The 16,126-nt window shown below is 40.5% G+C and overlaps 1 protein-coding gene across 3 annotated transcripts in view; it reads left to right on the top strand.

The window, feature by feature from the left end:
• The window catches only part of VAV2 (vav guanine nucleotide exchange factor 2), a 462,307-nt gene that overhangs the window by 256,264 nt on the left and 189,917 nt on the right, over positions 1–16,126 (top strand). The window lies entirely within an intron of this gene.

Raw genomic sequence — 16,126 nt, 5'->3', positions numbered from 1 at the left:
TTGAATATTTGAAAGACTGTCATATGGATTAGATGAATTAGATTTATCTTGCTTGGTCTCAAATGACAAAATTCAGAGGACTGGGTAGAAATCATAGAGGTTAAATTAGACTTCATTGAAGAGAAAACTTGCTAATAATTAGAGTTATTCAAAAATAGAATGCCAGTGGAGGTAGTGGTAGGTGTTCTTAGTCACTGAAAGTCCAGTGGCCTGATAGGGATTAGAACAGATGGTTTCTCTAATGGCCACTCCAACTGAGATTCTGTGAGTTGGGTTCTAGACTTGGCTCTGTCACTTCATAGTTCAGTCATCTTACTTGTCTGGGACTCAGTTTTCTCCTTTGCAAAATAGGATCTGGTCTTCCTCATAGACCTATTGTGAGGACAGAATAATATGTTTTGTGTGTGTGTGTGTGTGTGTGTGTGTGTGTGTGTGTGTGTGTGTGTGTGTGTACCCAGGCATGCCTGAGCACCAACATACAGAATAGGAAGCAGTTATGTGAAACTCAAACGAGATTATGGATATTAGTTCCATAGGTTCTTAACCTATAGTCCCCAGGCCTCCAGTCCGATGATGGCTTCATTCTCTGAGCCTTCTACTACACTCATGAGCTAAAGCAATGCTTATAGAGCATTATAGGAGTTTGCTGATAAATGTGTAACAATCGGGCCCTCCTTAAAAGAAATGTACATACACTTTAAAGTCTAAACTGCATTATTAACATTTTCTTAAGTCTATAGGCTCCCAAAGTGAGTGCCTGGGGGGCACTGAAATGATCCAGGGGAACAGTAGTAGCCTCAGGTACAGTTGGGGGGTGTTAAATAAAAATAAAGGGGTGGTAGAAGTATAAGGAAAGAACTGAAGATAAAGAAATTTTGAAAAACCGTTCATGCTTGTTTCATCTGTTGTGTACCAGAGTTAAAGTCATTGTGATAACATTACTTTTCAAATAAACACACAAAATTCAAGTTACTACTGACCAGTGGTCAAGTGTGCTGACAGGTCTTAACAGGGAAGTGTTGGCAGTGAGAGTGTCACATGTTGTTGGGAAGTCCAGTATGCATTGACAGCAATATGTGCGTATGATGACTTGTTTACAATATGATACTAAACCTTTACGTGATGAAACTCTACAGTTACATGACACAATATTGCATCATTAAAATTTCAGGGCAGAAAACACCTCACAAATTTACAATAAATTTAAGATGCATTTTTTTAAATTTATATTTTTTGAAATAATGCAAATTTAAAAAAATTAAAGGGATAAAGAAAGTAGATTTCTGGGGCATGCTGAGTGATTTTTATTTATTTATTTAAAAAGGGGTGGTAGGCCAAATAAGTTTGGGAACCTCTGGTCTAGACAATCAACAAAACAATAAATCAAGTGCTGTTTTGTAGACTTTGCTATTCCTGGCCTGTAAATTCTCACACTAAAAATTTAACAATAGACTCTTAGAAGCCAGTTAGAGCTTGCCCCAGTATGCACAGCCCTGGTGGGAAGTGACTTGTCCCATGATCTCATAGCTAATTCACAGCAGAACTGCCACCACCAGCGCCATGACTACCATCATCACTACCGCTATTAGCTGAGAAACAACACAGTGGTTTCAAATTTGCAACACGGTGGTTTGATTCTCTCTGTGACCTGTGAGGCAGCTGCTATTATTATTCTTATTTCGCAGATGAGGTTACCTGACTTGCAAAGGTTCTGGGGCCAAGACTAGAACTCTTTCTCATAGCCTTCAGGATCCTCTCTGTTCTGTTGTGCACAGCAGCAAGTGTGGTACACAGGTGAGCTGGGCCTTAATAAGTAGGGTTGGACAGTTTTCTCATGCTTCCACAGCAAAGTGTGAGAATTTTTCTAGGTAATTTAAACAATCTGGTGTCTGTCAAGAATACATTCAAAAAACCACTAACTAAGCTTTTTGTCTGAGACCAGCTCCTAATGGTATTAATTAGGAAACATTTTTAGCTTGGCCCCACTTTCGAACTGAGCTGGAAATCCTGGGATCTCTGCCTCATCCTGCTTTTCATAACATTAGATGTAGGACTGGGTGAGACTTTAAAGCCACCCCTACCTCCATAGTTCGGCTCCTTGACTTTATGTATGAGGAGATGAGACCCAAAATGGTTGTTGCTTGCTCAGGGTAGCAAGTGGCAAGGTTGGCATTGGAACCAAGGTCCTCTGACCTCGAGCCTTCTTTCCATCTTACCGCTTGGAAACCTCTAGAGATCCCAACTCCACTCCTGATGCACTGCCCCTCCCTCCCCCACCCCACTTTAAAAATGATCATTTTAACAACCCCTGCACTTTGCATAATGAGATGATTTACCATAAGAGCCTCATTATGCATCCCAATGGCTGATGAATTGGCAGCTTAATCTAAAAATACTGCCTGGGGTCCAGTGGGGCAATCTGTGGGGTTGGAAGGAAGGGCTTTAGAGAGTCTGGCTCACCTCCTCTATATATAGATAGGTCTTTGTTAGGGGAAAAATCCTCTTCTTTCAGTCTTGTGACCTTGAACAGTTTAGAAATATCAATGTGGCTAAGTCTAACTTTTTATTTCGGGAACTGACCAGACCCCCTTGAAGGTTCTTCATTATGCAGGAACCCAATTTAGGTGTCCTGATATAAAAGGCTAGATGTAAATCAAGTGGAATATATTTCACTGTCATGGAGGAGGGCATTGGTCTATGGACACACCCCACCCAAAAATAAGAGAGAGAGAGCAGATGATGTTCATGCTTTATTACTGCCAGCAGTATTCCTGGATTGTCTGGTAGCTACTTTCTAGACGTGTCAACTTTGGCCTCTTTCACAGGGTAATTCAGTTATCTATCAAAACAGTTATGCAGAAGTGACAGGGTTATTTCCAAGAGCAATTTTCCAAAAAGGCTGAAGGAAAAAGCCTAGATAATGGATTGTTTTGCCTGTCCTGGGGCTCAAATTTGCCTTTGCACTTGTCTCCAGCTACATCTGGTGCATTCCTTGGTGTGGGGTGGGGGTGGAGGGGAGGTGTTGTGGGGTTAAGATTTCAGCACTAGATTTTCTGGTGGGAAGGAAGGCAAATGTGGTTTGCTATGCATTTTTTCAAATAGACGTGTGGCCATGTTGCTAACACAAAACTTGCCTCTCATCCTAGGCTGTTTGCTGGTCCTCTGGGAGATGACGCTTATCCCTAAGTCAGTCTTGCTCCTATGGAAAGATCTAAAAGTCCTTTTGAGGGGCAAGGCATGAGACTATGGTAGCTAAAATCTTTCAGGCTGGCCAGGATTCTTTAGGTCAGTCTAGCTTAGGGAATTAATCAACAAGCATTTATTAAACATCTCTTATTGGTCAGCTACTATGCTGGATTCTGGAGATACAAAGATAAAAATGAATGTCTCTGCCTTCAAGGATCTGAGTTGCCTCTTTGGTTGTTGTTCGTCCTTTGGTCTTGAAGAGGACCATGACACCAGGGAGGTGATGCCAGGACATGCAAGTGAATTGGATTTAAGTGAGGGAGGGCTGTGCAAAGTCACCAGGCTTACTTTCTCCTCTGGAGTCATCTGGGTCCAGTGACAAGATGTAGACCAGAACAACTGGAGATGGCCCTGAGTGCAATGAGGGACCTTGGCCTTTTTAAACTGAGATCTTTAACAGGTCTCAGTTTGACTAAGGCAATACCCATTCAGTGATTAAGGCTAGGTAAGAAATGAGGCAGAAAATGGTCTCTTAAAATAGTTTAAAAAAATAACCAGTCTGGGAGGGGAAGAACTCAGGGTCTCTGGCCAAAACAGAAATAGTTGCTATTGACATTCACTCTGAGCCAACTGGGCTCAAACAGTGACCTAGTGGGGCTTGGGCTGGGACCTGTTGTTGGCCAATTAATGAGAGCCAGAGTCATTTGGACTTAAGGCATGGTCCTTAAGAAAAAAAATCTAGCTCCTAAACCCCACAATATCTTTTGAGGGTACATTCCCTTGGGCAGGGCACCCGCTATCTGGTACATCTTCAAAGTCATCTTTCTTCTATTGTTGTGTATCTAGATAGTCCTTCAAAGACGGCATGTGAATGTGAATCATGGCATAGCACCCCTAGTGCCTGGAGAATTAAAGTTGAGGGTCACTTAAAGGGCACCAGAGAGGCAAATGGTGACAACAACATACCGCTAACTAAGACTTACAGAAGGGAAGCCAGGTAAGGGATGTAATTAGAGGGAGATGAGCAGAAAAGCAGGCAGATCAGTCAGGTGGTGAAAACAAGGGAAATACTGATTGGGGAGTGGGGGTAGAGAGTAAAAGACAGAGGGCACTGTACTAAGCACTTTAGGAATATTACCTCATTTGATAATCAACTGGCAAAAATCAAATGTTCCATTGGCACCCATTAATGTAAAGAACTCAAGAGGAATGCTCAACTCATTCCATAGATTTCTTGTGCAGGATTTTTAGGAGGATGTAGATTAGTGTTGAACATGATGAGAAAACATGGACAACCTGTATTCCTTGAGGGAATTTATACATCTGTAGGATCCTAGATCCATTCAGATTATGATAAATAGGTGTGGCAAGACTGAAATTTGCAAAATTGACTTTGTTGCCTCTTTCCTTTCTCCATTTTGCATCCACCTCACCTCTTCTCACTCCCAGGGTCTCAAAGCTTTTTTCTCTTTCTTATCCATCCAAACCTGCTGTAATGAAATAATTCAGTCTGATTCTTCATGATCCCATTTGTGGTTTTCTTGACAAAGGTACTGGACTGGTCAGCCATTTTCTTCTCCAGCTTATTTTACAGATGGGAAAACTGAGGCAAACACTTGTCAAGTAACTTGCCCAGCATCACACAACTAATAAGTGATTTGAATTCAGGAAGATGTGTCTTCCTGACTCTGAACCCAGTGCTCTACCTGTGCCATTTGGTATTTATTCAAGTGAATAGAGCTCAATTTAACTTTATTCTGTTAGCTTCCATATAGGAAGTCCATAGTCCTAAATTAAATGCCTTGCAGTAGAATGCACTGGCTTTGGTGTTAGAAGACTTGAGTTTAAATCCCTCTCTAATGCTTACTAGCTTTGTGACTGTCAGCAAGGCAGTTTACCTCTCTAAGCCCTAGCTGCCTCTTCTGTAAAAAGAGGGAGTTGGACTAGAAAGTCTCTAAGATTCCTTTCAGATTTAGCATTATGAATCCTAGGAAATCATGCCTGTATGACTTTAGTCGACATTCTACTCTGTTTGCCTCAGTTTCCTCCTCTGTAAAGTAAGCTGGAGGAGGAAATGGCAAACCACTCCAGGTTCTCTGCCAATAAAATCCCAACCAGGGTCATGGAGAGTCAGACACGATTGAAATGACTAAACAGTTCCGGACACAAGAGGAAGGAGAGAGACAGGAATTTTATCATCTTTTGCCTTGTATTTGATTCCATCTGCATGCTGTTTCAACACCACCTTTTCAGTCTTATGTTACTTCCTTTGCACCAATTAAACTGGACTCCTCTCTGTCCTTCAGATGTGTGTCCTCTGCCCTTGTCCGTTTGCACCATCCATTACTTTTGCCTGTACTGTCTTTCCCAATCTTTTCCCTTCTGAATTCCTCAGTCTTTTAAATGCCAACTTGAATATCACTTCTTCCAAGAAGTCCTCCTTGCTTGTAACCACCTTCCTTCAAGGAACCCCCCTCCTATTGCTTTGTTTTGTACTTTACCAGGTATTATCATTTATCAGTTATTAGCATTTCTTAAGTGCTAACGATTTCCTAGGTATTTTGGGAAGACTAGCACCTCTGGTGTGAGGGCCACTAAGTTCTTTTCAGGACTGCTTATCCACCTTTGGTGTCCACCGTCATCCAACTCTCCCCTGTGGCTCCAAGAAGCTATAGCGTACCCTCGTGGCCATACTGTGGCAAAACTGTCTTAGCAGACAGGCAAAATCAGATTGAGGATAACTCAAGCTCATCAGTGAGTTCGGATCTATCAGGCATGTGAAGACTTCTCCTGGCACAGTGGGTGGGTGAGAACAGTTTGTTCCAACAGCCATGAAGGTGGCTGAAGCAAGTGCTGTGAGTCACTTAGAACTTGCTTAGACATCAATGATGATAAGGTTATCCCATGCGCTCCAGGTCAGTTGTCTTGACGTTTGTCCTGCCATTGGACTTCTATGACTTTGGAAGAGAGTGTCACACTGACGACTTTGTGTAACTCCACCTCACTTGGAATCCAATTCATGCTCAATTCAAGACGTCACCCTGTGATTCATTGATCCTCTTTGAAAAAATGAAGGACAAATGACAACTGATAATACAAAGAAAAGAATGAAACAATTGCTGTATATCGCTCCCTGTATTTTGTACTTTATCTACCTGTCAGAGGTTATGCTTCTTGAGGTGCAGGGACTGTGACTTTGTATCTCCTAGCACGATGCCCCACATACCAAAAGTCCTTAATAAATATTTTCTATATTGAAATAAGTTATTTCCCAGTGGCCATCCCACTGATCTTGATGGGCCCTTTTCAGGAGCAACACTCCATTCTGCTAGTTTGCTGTTGGGAAGATTTCAGGGGCCATTCATGCCAAGGCTTTCCCCTAACTGTCAGTAACCCTTCTGTAGAGATTATGCCTCTATCTCCATATAATGGGAAGATAAAACAGGGGTTCAATATTCCTATGTAAATCTCCAAAAGTTGAGGGTGATGCTTTCAGTGCCTCATACTGAGTCTTTTTAACTGTTTGGGACTTTAGTTTCCTTATATTTCCAGTGATGAGAATGGTTCTCTAAAGTACCTTCCAGCTCTTACTCTGTGAGGTAAGAAGTTAAGGGGGAAGAGAGAGGGCATCAGGGTTGGGGTGTTCGTGTGGTGGGGTATATGCTATTGGTAGAAATAAGCTGGGAAGCCTTTTCCTCTTTACCAGTCAGTTAAGAAATGGGCAGGGAAACAATTTGAAGTGAATAATAACTTGGAATTCTAATAAGAGCTACAGGTAAAAAATGACATGAGAATAAAGGAGAATAAAATGAGAGTGAGAATCCAAATAGATTTTTTTCCAAAATGTCAGCAAGTCCTTATTACTAATTACCTAATTGTTACTAACGTGTGCCTGGTCTTGTGCTAGTTGCTATAGGGACTACAGATAAGAAAAGTACCTTGAATTTGCTAATGTTTTCAGATTTTCAGAGCATTCTGATTAGGACCACGCTGTGAAGATTAATCCTATCCTACAAATGGGAAGATTCAGACTCAGAATGGACAAATTACTTTGCCATCGACGCACAGCCAATGGGTGTTGGAGTCCAGATTCTAGCTGAGGTCTTCTGGCCCACTGTCCATTTCTATGATTCTTCTTCTTTTAAAAAATATAGAATTTTGTTGATAATTGTTTTAAAGAAAGGAAAGACAATTAAGTAAAACTAGTGAATATAAAAAAAAATTCTGATTTTGTATGCAGTGTTCCGATTGGGTTGACCCTCACTTTTACCAATGATCAGAGGTTACTTGTCCTTTCCTCTCTCTTCTTTGGAGCCTAGCTGGGTTATTATAATTTCACAGCACTTGACTAGGAAGAAACTAGGTGGTATAGTGGATAGAGCCCTGGGCCTGAAGTCAAAAAGACCTGAGTTCAAATCCAGCCTCAGACACTTACTAGCTATGTGACTCTGTTTGCCTTAGTTTTCTCATGTGTAAAATGGGGATAATAACAGCACTTCCCTCCCTGAGTTGTTGGCAGGATCAAATGAGATAATATGTTGGTACCTGGCACGTAGTGTTGTTGTTTAGTTGTTTCAGTTGTGTCTGACTCTTTGTGAACCCATTTGGGGGTTTTCTTGGCAAAGATACTGAAGTGGTTTCCATTTCTTTCTCCAGTTCATTTTACAAATGAAGAAACTGAGGCAAACATGGTTAAGTGACTTGCTCAGGGTCACACAACTAGTAAGTATCTAAGGCCAGATTTGAACTCAGGAGGATGGGTCTATCTGACTCCAGGCCAGGCATTATCTCCTGCACCACTTAGCTGCCTCCAGCAACAACAACAGTAAAAACAAAAATTAGAATTATTAATGGCGTTGTTATTTTTTTTTCTTTCCTTTTCCATTCTCATGGTCATTGTATGCATTGTTTTCTGGGCTTAGCTTATTTTATCTGGCATTAGTTCATATTACTCTTCCTATGCATATGTTCACCATTTGCAATGTGGTCATATCCCATGACATTTATATGCACCGACTCTTCCTATATAGATGGGCATCTCTTTTGTTTTGAGTTCTTGATTACCACTGAAAGTACTTTTCTAAATATTTTGGTGTATATGGAGGCCTCTCTTTTTACTCTAAACCTCTTTGGGTGTTTATGCTGTCCTACTTCTTTTTATACAAAGGAACGGTGTATCTAACTTCTCTCTTTAGGGAACTTAAGCTCAATAGGGGAAAGAAGACTTAAAGAAGAAAAAACACACACACACTAGAACTCTTGAAAAATAACAAAAAGAACTCAGGTTTAGATTAAATGCTTTACATATATTATCTCAACGGATCCCAGCAACAGTCCTAAGATGTAAGTGATTGAAATAGAACTAACCCCATTTTCCAGGTGGGAAGACTGAGGTTCAGAGAAGTTAAGGAATTTGCCCAAGGTCATACAAAAAAAAAATCACAAAACCATTGTGCCCATGTTTTCTGGTTCAACATCCAAAGCTCTTTGTATTCCTTGAGTGTATCCCATATAAATGTACTTGGGAATTCAGAAAGCTGAGATCTAAAATGTTAAAAATTGTTTTAACCTCTAATTAGGGAAAAAATAAAGTATTATTTTTTAAAAAAGGTGGGTTTTAGTGTTGGCTCTCTATTCTCTTGCCTGGTGCCATCGGGCACACGAGTTAATCTCTCTGCACCACAGTTTCTCCATCTCTAAAATGAGGGAGCTATATAAACTAGATGATCTCTGCTGTCCTTTACCTCTCTGACATTGTATTCCAAGGTCCCTCTGGATTGGATTTTCTATGTTCTAAAAGGCTGTTCTAGTATTGATATATTATGATCCACAAGTCTTTGTGCTCCTTTTGGTTCTATGAAAGTTTTGATAGTGGATAGCTTCTTTTAGCCTTAGATGAGCATTTTTGTCTTATGCAAACCTGCAAGGCAGATGATGGTTTCCCAGACAGGAGCAGAAAGGAGAAAGTTGATGAGCAAGGGTCAGGATAGGAAAACTGAATTGCTTCCCAGCTTCTAATGAGTCAGAAGTTAATTCTCAGAACATCAGGCACACCCATACTGAAATGTGAGCACTAAAGGATATCAAGAGGAAGCTAAAAATAGATACATTTTTTATCATTGGTATTTTAAAATGACCCCTGCCCCTTTACTAATATTAATAACTGAGAAAAACTTATCTCCTGCTATGCTGGATTGTAGCAACTTTATTTTCATTCAGTTATGTATTCATTCATTCATCCGTTTATTCATTCAACTGAGTCAGCCAGGTTGCTCATTAGATAGAGCCTTGGATCTGGATCCAGAAAGACCTGAATTCAAATTCAACCTTAGACACTTACTAACTTTGTAACTTTGGGCTAGTCATTTAACCTTGCTGCCTGCCTCAGTTTCCACATCTGTAAAATGGTAATAATAATAGAACCCACCTCCCAGGGTCATTGTGAGGATAAAATGAGATAGTATCTATTAAACTCTTCACTAATCCTAAAAGGCTATATATATGTGTGTATGTGTGTGTGTATATATATGTATATTCTATGTGTAGAACACTTTGCTAGGCTTGGGGTGGGTCTAGGGGGCAGCTAGATACCAAGTTTAGACATGATGGTCCCTAATACAGCTCACAGTTTAGTAGGGAAGTAATTTGGCATAGCTACATAATAATGTGTAATATTATTATGTGCTACATATGTTAGTTAATTTCAGATAATTGAAATGTCCAGCAGAGAAAGCAGATTCAGATGAGCAATCACAAAATTAAGATGCTAAGGAGCCCATCATAAAAGGAACATGATTTCTCTCCCCCTGCCAGGTCGCCTTGTTTTCCTGTGGGTTTTGTTTTTGTTTGGGGGAAAGTTTGATGCAGGAGTAGCTCCGGGGGGCTTGCTTCTGTTTTGGCTTTCATTATGATGATAGAATTGGCATCATTTATATTGGCAGTAAGAGGGGAATAATTGGAGCAAATTCAAAACCTAGCTGGGTGGGGTCACAAGAGGTCACCTGTGAATGCTAGGACATGCTATCCTGCCTTCCTTTTGGAACACAACAATTGACCTGTTGGCTGTGATCCTTCTTCATACTCTACCAAACATGTCTTCCTGATGCTACGTGAGGCCGTGGCTAGTCACTCTCGCTGACCTTGTGCTCAGATTGTTGCTGCTTCTAATGACAATTAGTAACCATAATTTATAGTTAATAAAGCATTTAATGTGGATAGAAAATTTTTGTGATCCTATTCTCATCTGATTTTTACAATATTGCAATGAGTCAGACAAGGTGGGAAGTATTATCTCTGTTTTATAAATGAAGAAAAAGAGGTTCAAAGGAACATGCATCATATCTCATTGATCCATCTACCCTTGGCTTTAGTTTTAGTACTAGCCGGACTGCTTCCCGACTTCCAGAAATGAGGACACTGGGGGACTTAAACCACTCATTTTTGGTAGCTTCACACCTCAAGGCTGAATTCTTCTGATTTGTAAGTGAATAAATATATACTCATATACCTAACTATATCTAGTCAGCCCAACCAGACTGCATACTTTATAGCCTATCCACTCTTGCTGCCATCTGCCCTTCCGCTGGTTTCATGTCTGCCTCCCCTTCGCTCCCAATCCCTTCTATCTCTTGTTCTGGGAACCAAAATCCAAGTAGTATCACAAGTGCTTCTGTAAAGACTGTGTCAGTTGACGCCCTTGTACCAGTGGTAGACTGGTGAGTTATACCACTCACTAATAGGGGACTGGAATTCAGGTCTTCCTGAATCTAAGGCCAGCCATGCTGCTGTACCTCTCTGGGCCTCTGGTATTCCAGCTGCTAGTTACTTTATAAATTGTAAATGCTACAGAAATAGGAGCTGTTTGGAATTTAGCCCCTAATCCCTAAGATTATGCTTTAACTTTGCGTTAGCAAAGCTTTATTTTGGAAGCAGAAGAGTAGGGGACATTTATGGCAGTTAGTCCCCAAGCACTGATTATACCTACTATATGTCAGGCATTGTGCTAAATACTGGGAATCCAAAGAAAGGCACAAAAATAAAAACTCCAAACCCAGCTCCCCAAAACAATCCCTGCTTCAAGGATTGTATGTTCTAATGGAGAACTTTAAAGGTAACTAAGTGCTTTATAAACATTTAATGACATAATCATACTGTAAAGTAGATAATAGAATTGGTATTCTCATTTTATGGAGGGCTCAAAGATTAAGTGACTCGCCTATAATTACATGGAAAGTATTGGAGGAAGGAGTTGAACCCTGACATTTTTGACCCTTCCAAGACCAGGGTTCTTTCCACCTGCTACCTTTCCTCTAGAAGCGAGCATCTAGTACCCACCAGGGGCAGGGGGAGGGGGTGTGGCAATAAGCAGGGTGGGATTTGTTTGTTTGGAATGGTTTTCCAGGCTCAGGCTAGACTGTGAGCACCTGAGAGTTCAGTCCCCTTTGAGCCCTGATGATTCGAAGCTGTGCTGAGTCATGTGGGGTTCATGCCTGCTGACTCTGAGCCAATCAGGAGCTGAGCCTTTGTTATATGTACTGGGAGGTTAGTATTTTACTTTAGGGATTTGTTTATGAGAAGGATCTTGTGATTACCTGGTTGAGACACTGCATGGCTGTATGTTCAGACACCCCCTCCCCCACCCCATCACCAACTGCTCAAATGTAAAGGCTCTCTTGATCCAGGGATATATATAAATTGTGTGACAATATTGCCTTGATTCAGACAGTAAGAGCCCTGTCTGTTGGTCTTTATATCCCTGCTTATATTTTTCTGCATGTTGAATGTAATTAAAGTGATTGTTGACCCGTAAAAGTTGCCTTTCCTTTTATAAATGCAGATTTAAAAACCTGTGCTAGCAGACCCCCCGGTGTATGTCAAGGTGCTTACTAATACAGAGGGAGAGGAGAGAAAGAAAAGGGAGGGGAGAGGGAGGAGAGGAAGAGGAGGAAGGAAAGGAAAGATAGAGGGAGGAAGGAGGGAGAGAGAGGGAGATTGCATCATTATGTGGCATTCCTAGTGTAGACAACTCCTGCACTCCTGTCCACTGTGTAAGCTGGCAGCTTGGTAACTCATCAATAAATTGTAGTGTAAGAGAGTTGCTTGGGGCACTGGGAAAAAGGTGATTTGCCTGTGGTCACTCTGCTTGTATGTTTATATTGGATCACACATAGGTCATAGGTTCATAGATCTCAAGCTGGCAAAAAATCTCAGAGGTTCTCTATTCTGGCTCCGTTGCTTTACAAAAGAGGAAACTGAAGCTTGTCTGATATCCTACAGGTAGTGAGAATCAGAAGTAGGACGTGAGCTAAGGTTCTATGAATCAAGAGTCAGCACCCTTTATTATTACACACTGCCTAAAGACTTGAATCCGGGTATTCCTGGTTTGGTCAGCCTTCTGTCTCCTCTCTGTCACATAGTAGGCATCTACTTTGTATTTGGATGGCAGTTAGCACATTGACAGGAGAGGATTTTAAGCCACATGCATAAGGCACAATATATATCATTCAACTTCTTTGGCATATTAATTCCACCCATATGCAGAACAAAGAAGCTTTGTGCAGGGACAAGCTGGCATAGAGCTGTCCACATGCTGCCCTTCATCTACAGGATTTCTAATTAGTGAATTTTTCATACAATCCTTCATGCCAAGGCAGCAGTTAGCAGCAGGGGAAAGATCAAGAAACATCTTAACTGGGCATTTCAAGCTGTAATGGTGAAGGAATTAATTCTGCTTTGAGATCTTCTAGAGAAGAGATGAATATTTTTGTAGGACAGGAGATGGTATGAATCACATGCCTGAGTTTTGGTACTAAGAACGGTTCTGCCAATGCCTCCCCTTGCCGATTACTCTACAAACACACATATCCTTGGGGACTGTCAGTTTTCCTTTGTTCTCAACTTCCCAGTTCATCAGTATCTGAATTTTATATCCCTCCCCTTGAGCCTAGCACAGTGTTTTGCACATAGGTACTTAATGTTTAAGGAATTTCTAACTCAATGAATTGTCAAAGTGTCTGTGCTTTCCCAAGGTTCATTCCTTGGGGATGTATTCTAGCAGAAATGTTGATGGTTTAAAACCAACTCTCTTTTCCTTAATAGATAAATGGTCAAATGATATGATTGGACCAAGATCTATACTATCAATATATATAAGCTCCAAAGAGATCAAAAATAGAAGGGGGAAAAAATCAAGCCTGGAAACTAAGGGTTTTCCCATCATTTGGATAATGGCTGAACAAATTGTGGTATCTGAATGTAGTAGAATATTATTTACTAAAAGAAATAAGAAAAAGGGCAGTGAAAACCCTGGGAAGACTTGTATGAACTCATGCAGTGACATGAGCATAACTAAGGGAACAGTTTATATAGTGTGAGCAACGTGTTGTAAAGACAACTTTGAAAGGCTTAAGAACTGATCCATGCAGTGACTAGGGTAGTGACTAACCATGATTGTGATGATGAAGTGTGGCAAAGGGACAGTAGAATCAAGGTGCAGAATGAGGCACACATTTTTGGATGTGGCAAATATATGAATTTGTTTTGCTTACCTTGTTGAAAGGATTGTGTTTTTCTTTTTTAACTTTTGAACGCTGATTGTGGGAGGGGGAAAGGGTGTTAACTATACTGTTGCCAAAAAGAAAAGAAAGAAAAGAGGGTTATTGAAACATTTTTCAAATGCACAAAAGAAATCGAATGAAGTTCAGAAGACCAGCAGGACAGCTTTGAAAGTAAAATGTTGAATATTTTTAAAAGGTATATGAAAATCTCCCCCCCCCCCCTTTTTTTTTTGATGTCCCTTAAATTCAGAATAAGAACAAAAGCTTCTCTGGTGAAACTTCCCTGAAACCCTGAAGACAAATAAACTATCTTTTCCACTGCTTTCATCTTGATGGCCTCTGATGGGAGAAAGCAGGCTATCCACTGCTCTAGTTCATTTGGAACTAAAAGGACATAGAGTTGCAAATGTGTCTCACAGGTCATTCATTTACTTGAACTTTTTTCTGTCACCATCATGTTAGTGATGAGGAAAATTAAGCACAGATGAACTAAAATGACTTTCTCAAGGTCACACCGCTGGTTAGCAGTTGAGCTTGGGAGTCTACCCAGGCTATTGTTATTTTAGCAACTATGCATTCAGTTATGTACCTCCTTTATTCTGGGAGGTATTATTATATTATTATTATTATTGTATTTATAGACAACAAATTCAAAAGTGAAATCTTCACTGCCCTTTGTGTCCTATTTTATTACGGGAAATTCCTTATACATGTATTGGTATGTATGGGACATAAATCAAATACAAGAAAATCTTTGAGAGGAAGGCACTATTAACTGAGAGGACCAGGATGCAAAAGTTGTCATTTGATCTGAGTCTTGACAGAAATCAGCAATTCCAGGAGGTGGGAATGGCATTCCAGGCATGAGGCATAGCCAGTGCAAAGCATAGAGATATGAAATGGAGTATTGTTTTTGAAGAGCGGTTTCCCTAAAACATAGAGTACGTGGAGGGGAATAACATGTAAGAAACCTGGAAAGATAGGAAGAGATCATGTTGTGAAGAGCTTCTAATACCTGAAAGGAGAGTTAGTGTGATCCTAGAGGGTCAACTGAAATGTAAACCCAGCCTGATATCTTTCTTTTTTTTGACCTCATTAAAGAAGGGACCATGCCCTGGCTCCTTCTTAAACAGGCCTATTCAATGAATGGGTGTTGCCTCGCCCTAAGTGAGTACCTGCAAAGACCTTAGCCTAAAGGGCCATCCTGGGTCATCTCCAGTCATCCTGGAAAATTATATCTGGTCACTGGATTCAGGTGACTCTGGAAGAGAAATGAGGCTGGTGACCTGCACAGCCCTCCCTCACTCAAAATAAAGTCAAGTGCAAGTCATGTCATCATTTCTCTGATGGCATGGTCTTCTTTGGCAATGAAGGATGAACACAACAATTTAGTAGGGTGTATGGTCAGACCTGTGCCTTAGGAAAAATCACCGTAAATACCTGGCTGTTCAAAGGATGGGGAGAGACCTGAGAGAGGTAGATCAAATTAATAGAATGCTATTGCAATAGCCTAGGTGAGAGGTAACAAGACTTGAACTGCTTTGGAGTTCTATTATTTCTTGTTGTCTTATGGAATCCCTGTTTTCTATTTGGTCCTTTCTAATTTTCAGGGAATTTGTTGCCTTTGGGAAGCTTTTGTGCCAAATTGTCAATTGTGTTTCCAATTCTTTATTCCATAACAATAATTTCTTTTCCATTTTTTCCTCTAGGACCCTTATTTCATTAATAAAAATTTTTTTTTAACTTTAAAAACTCTTGCTTCATCCTTTCTAAGAATTTTAGTTGAATTTACTGTGTTTTTCTTTGAGACTTTGTTTATGGATATTTTGGAATTATTCTCTTCTTCTGGTTTTATGTTTTGAGTGTCCCTCTCACTATAATAGCTTTTTATGATGGGATTCTGTTTTTATTTGCTGGTTCTTCTGGTCCACTTCTTTGGGATTTGATATTATGGTAACTTCTGTGCACTTCTGGAGGAAAGGTCTGAGCTCATCTCATTGTTGCCTTCTTGAGGTATTAAGTGTTGTGTTATTCTATTATCTTAGGGAAATTTCAGGCAGGACACCTGCAAGCTTTCAGCTTTCCTAAAGTGGCCTGTGCAGAGAGCACATCTAATTACTGCCCCCCTAGTCTGAACCCTTGCAAGTTTTAGACCTGGGTTTGAGTCTGTGCAAAAATGGAGTACTGCTGGACTCATCCATCAGCCAGCTGAGAAGGTCTACCGGTTCAGAATGAAAAAAACAAACCATAAGCTTTTCCTTTGGTCTGGGATTCCTATCTTCATTATTCTTCTGGAGGCTTCAGACTCTGCTGAAATTTGGAACTTAGTGCCTACCCCGTCCGCATCTCCTCTACCTCGTCTTTGGGTTTGAACAATTCTCTGC

This window comes from Notamacropus eugenii, chromosome 1 (genome assembly GCF_028372415.1).
Source record: "Notamacropus eugenii isolate mMacEug1 chromosome 1, mMacEug1.pri_v2, whole genome shotgun sequence".
Taxonomy (NCBI): Eukaryota; Metazoa; Chordata; class Mammalia; order Diprotodontia; family Macropodidae; genus Notamacropus; species Notamacropus eugenii.
The sequence above is the reverse complement of the archived record's forward strand: the minus strand, read 5'-3'. Positions and strand labels throughout refer to the sequence as shown.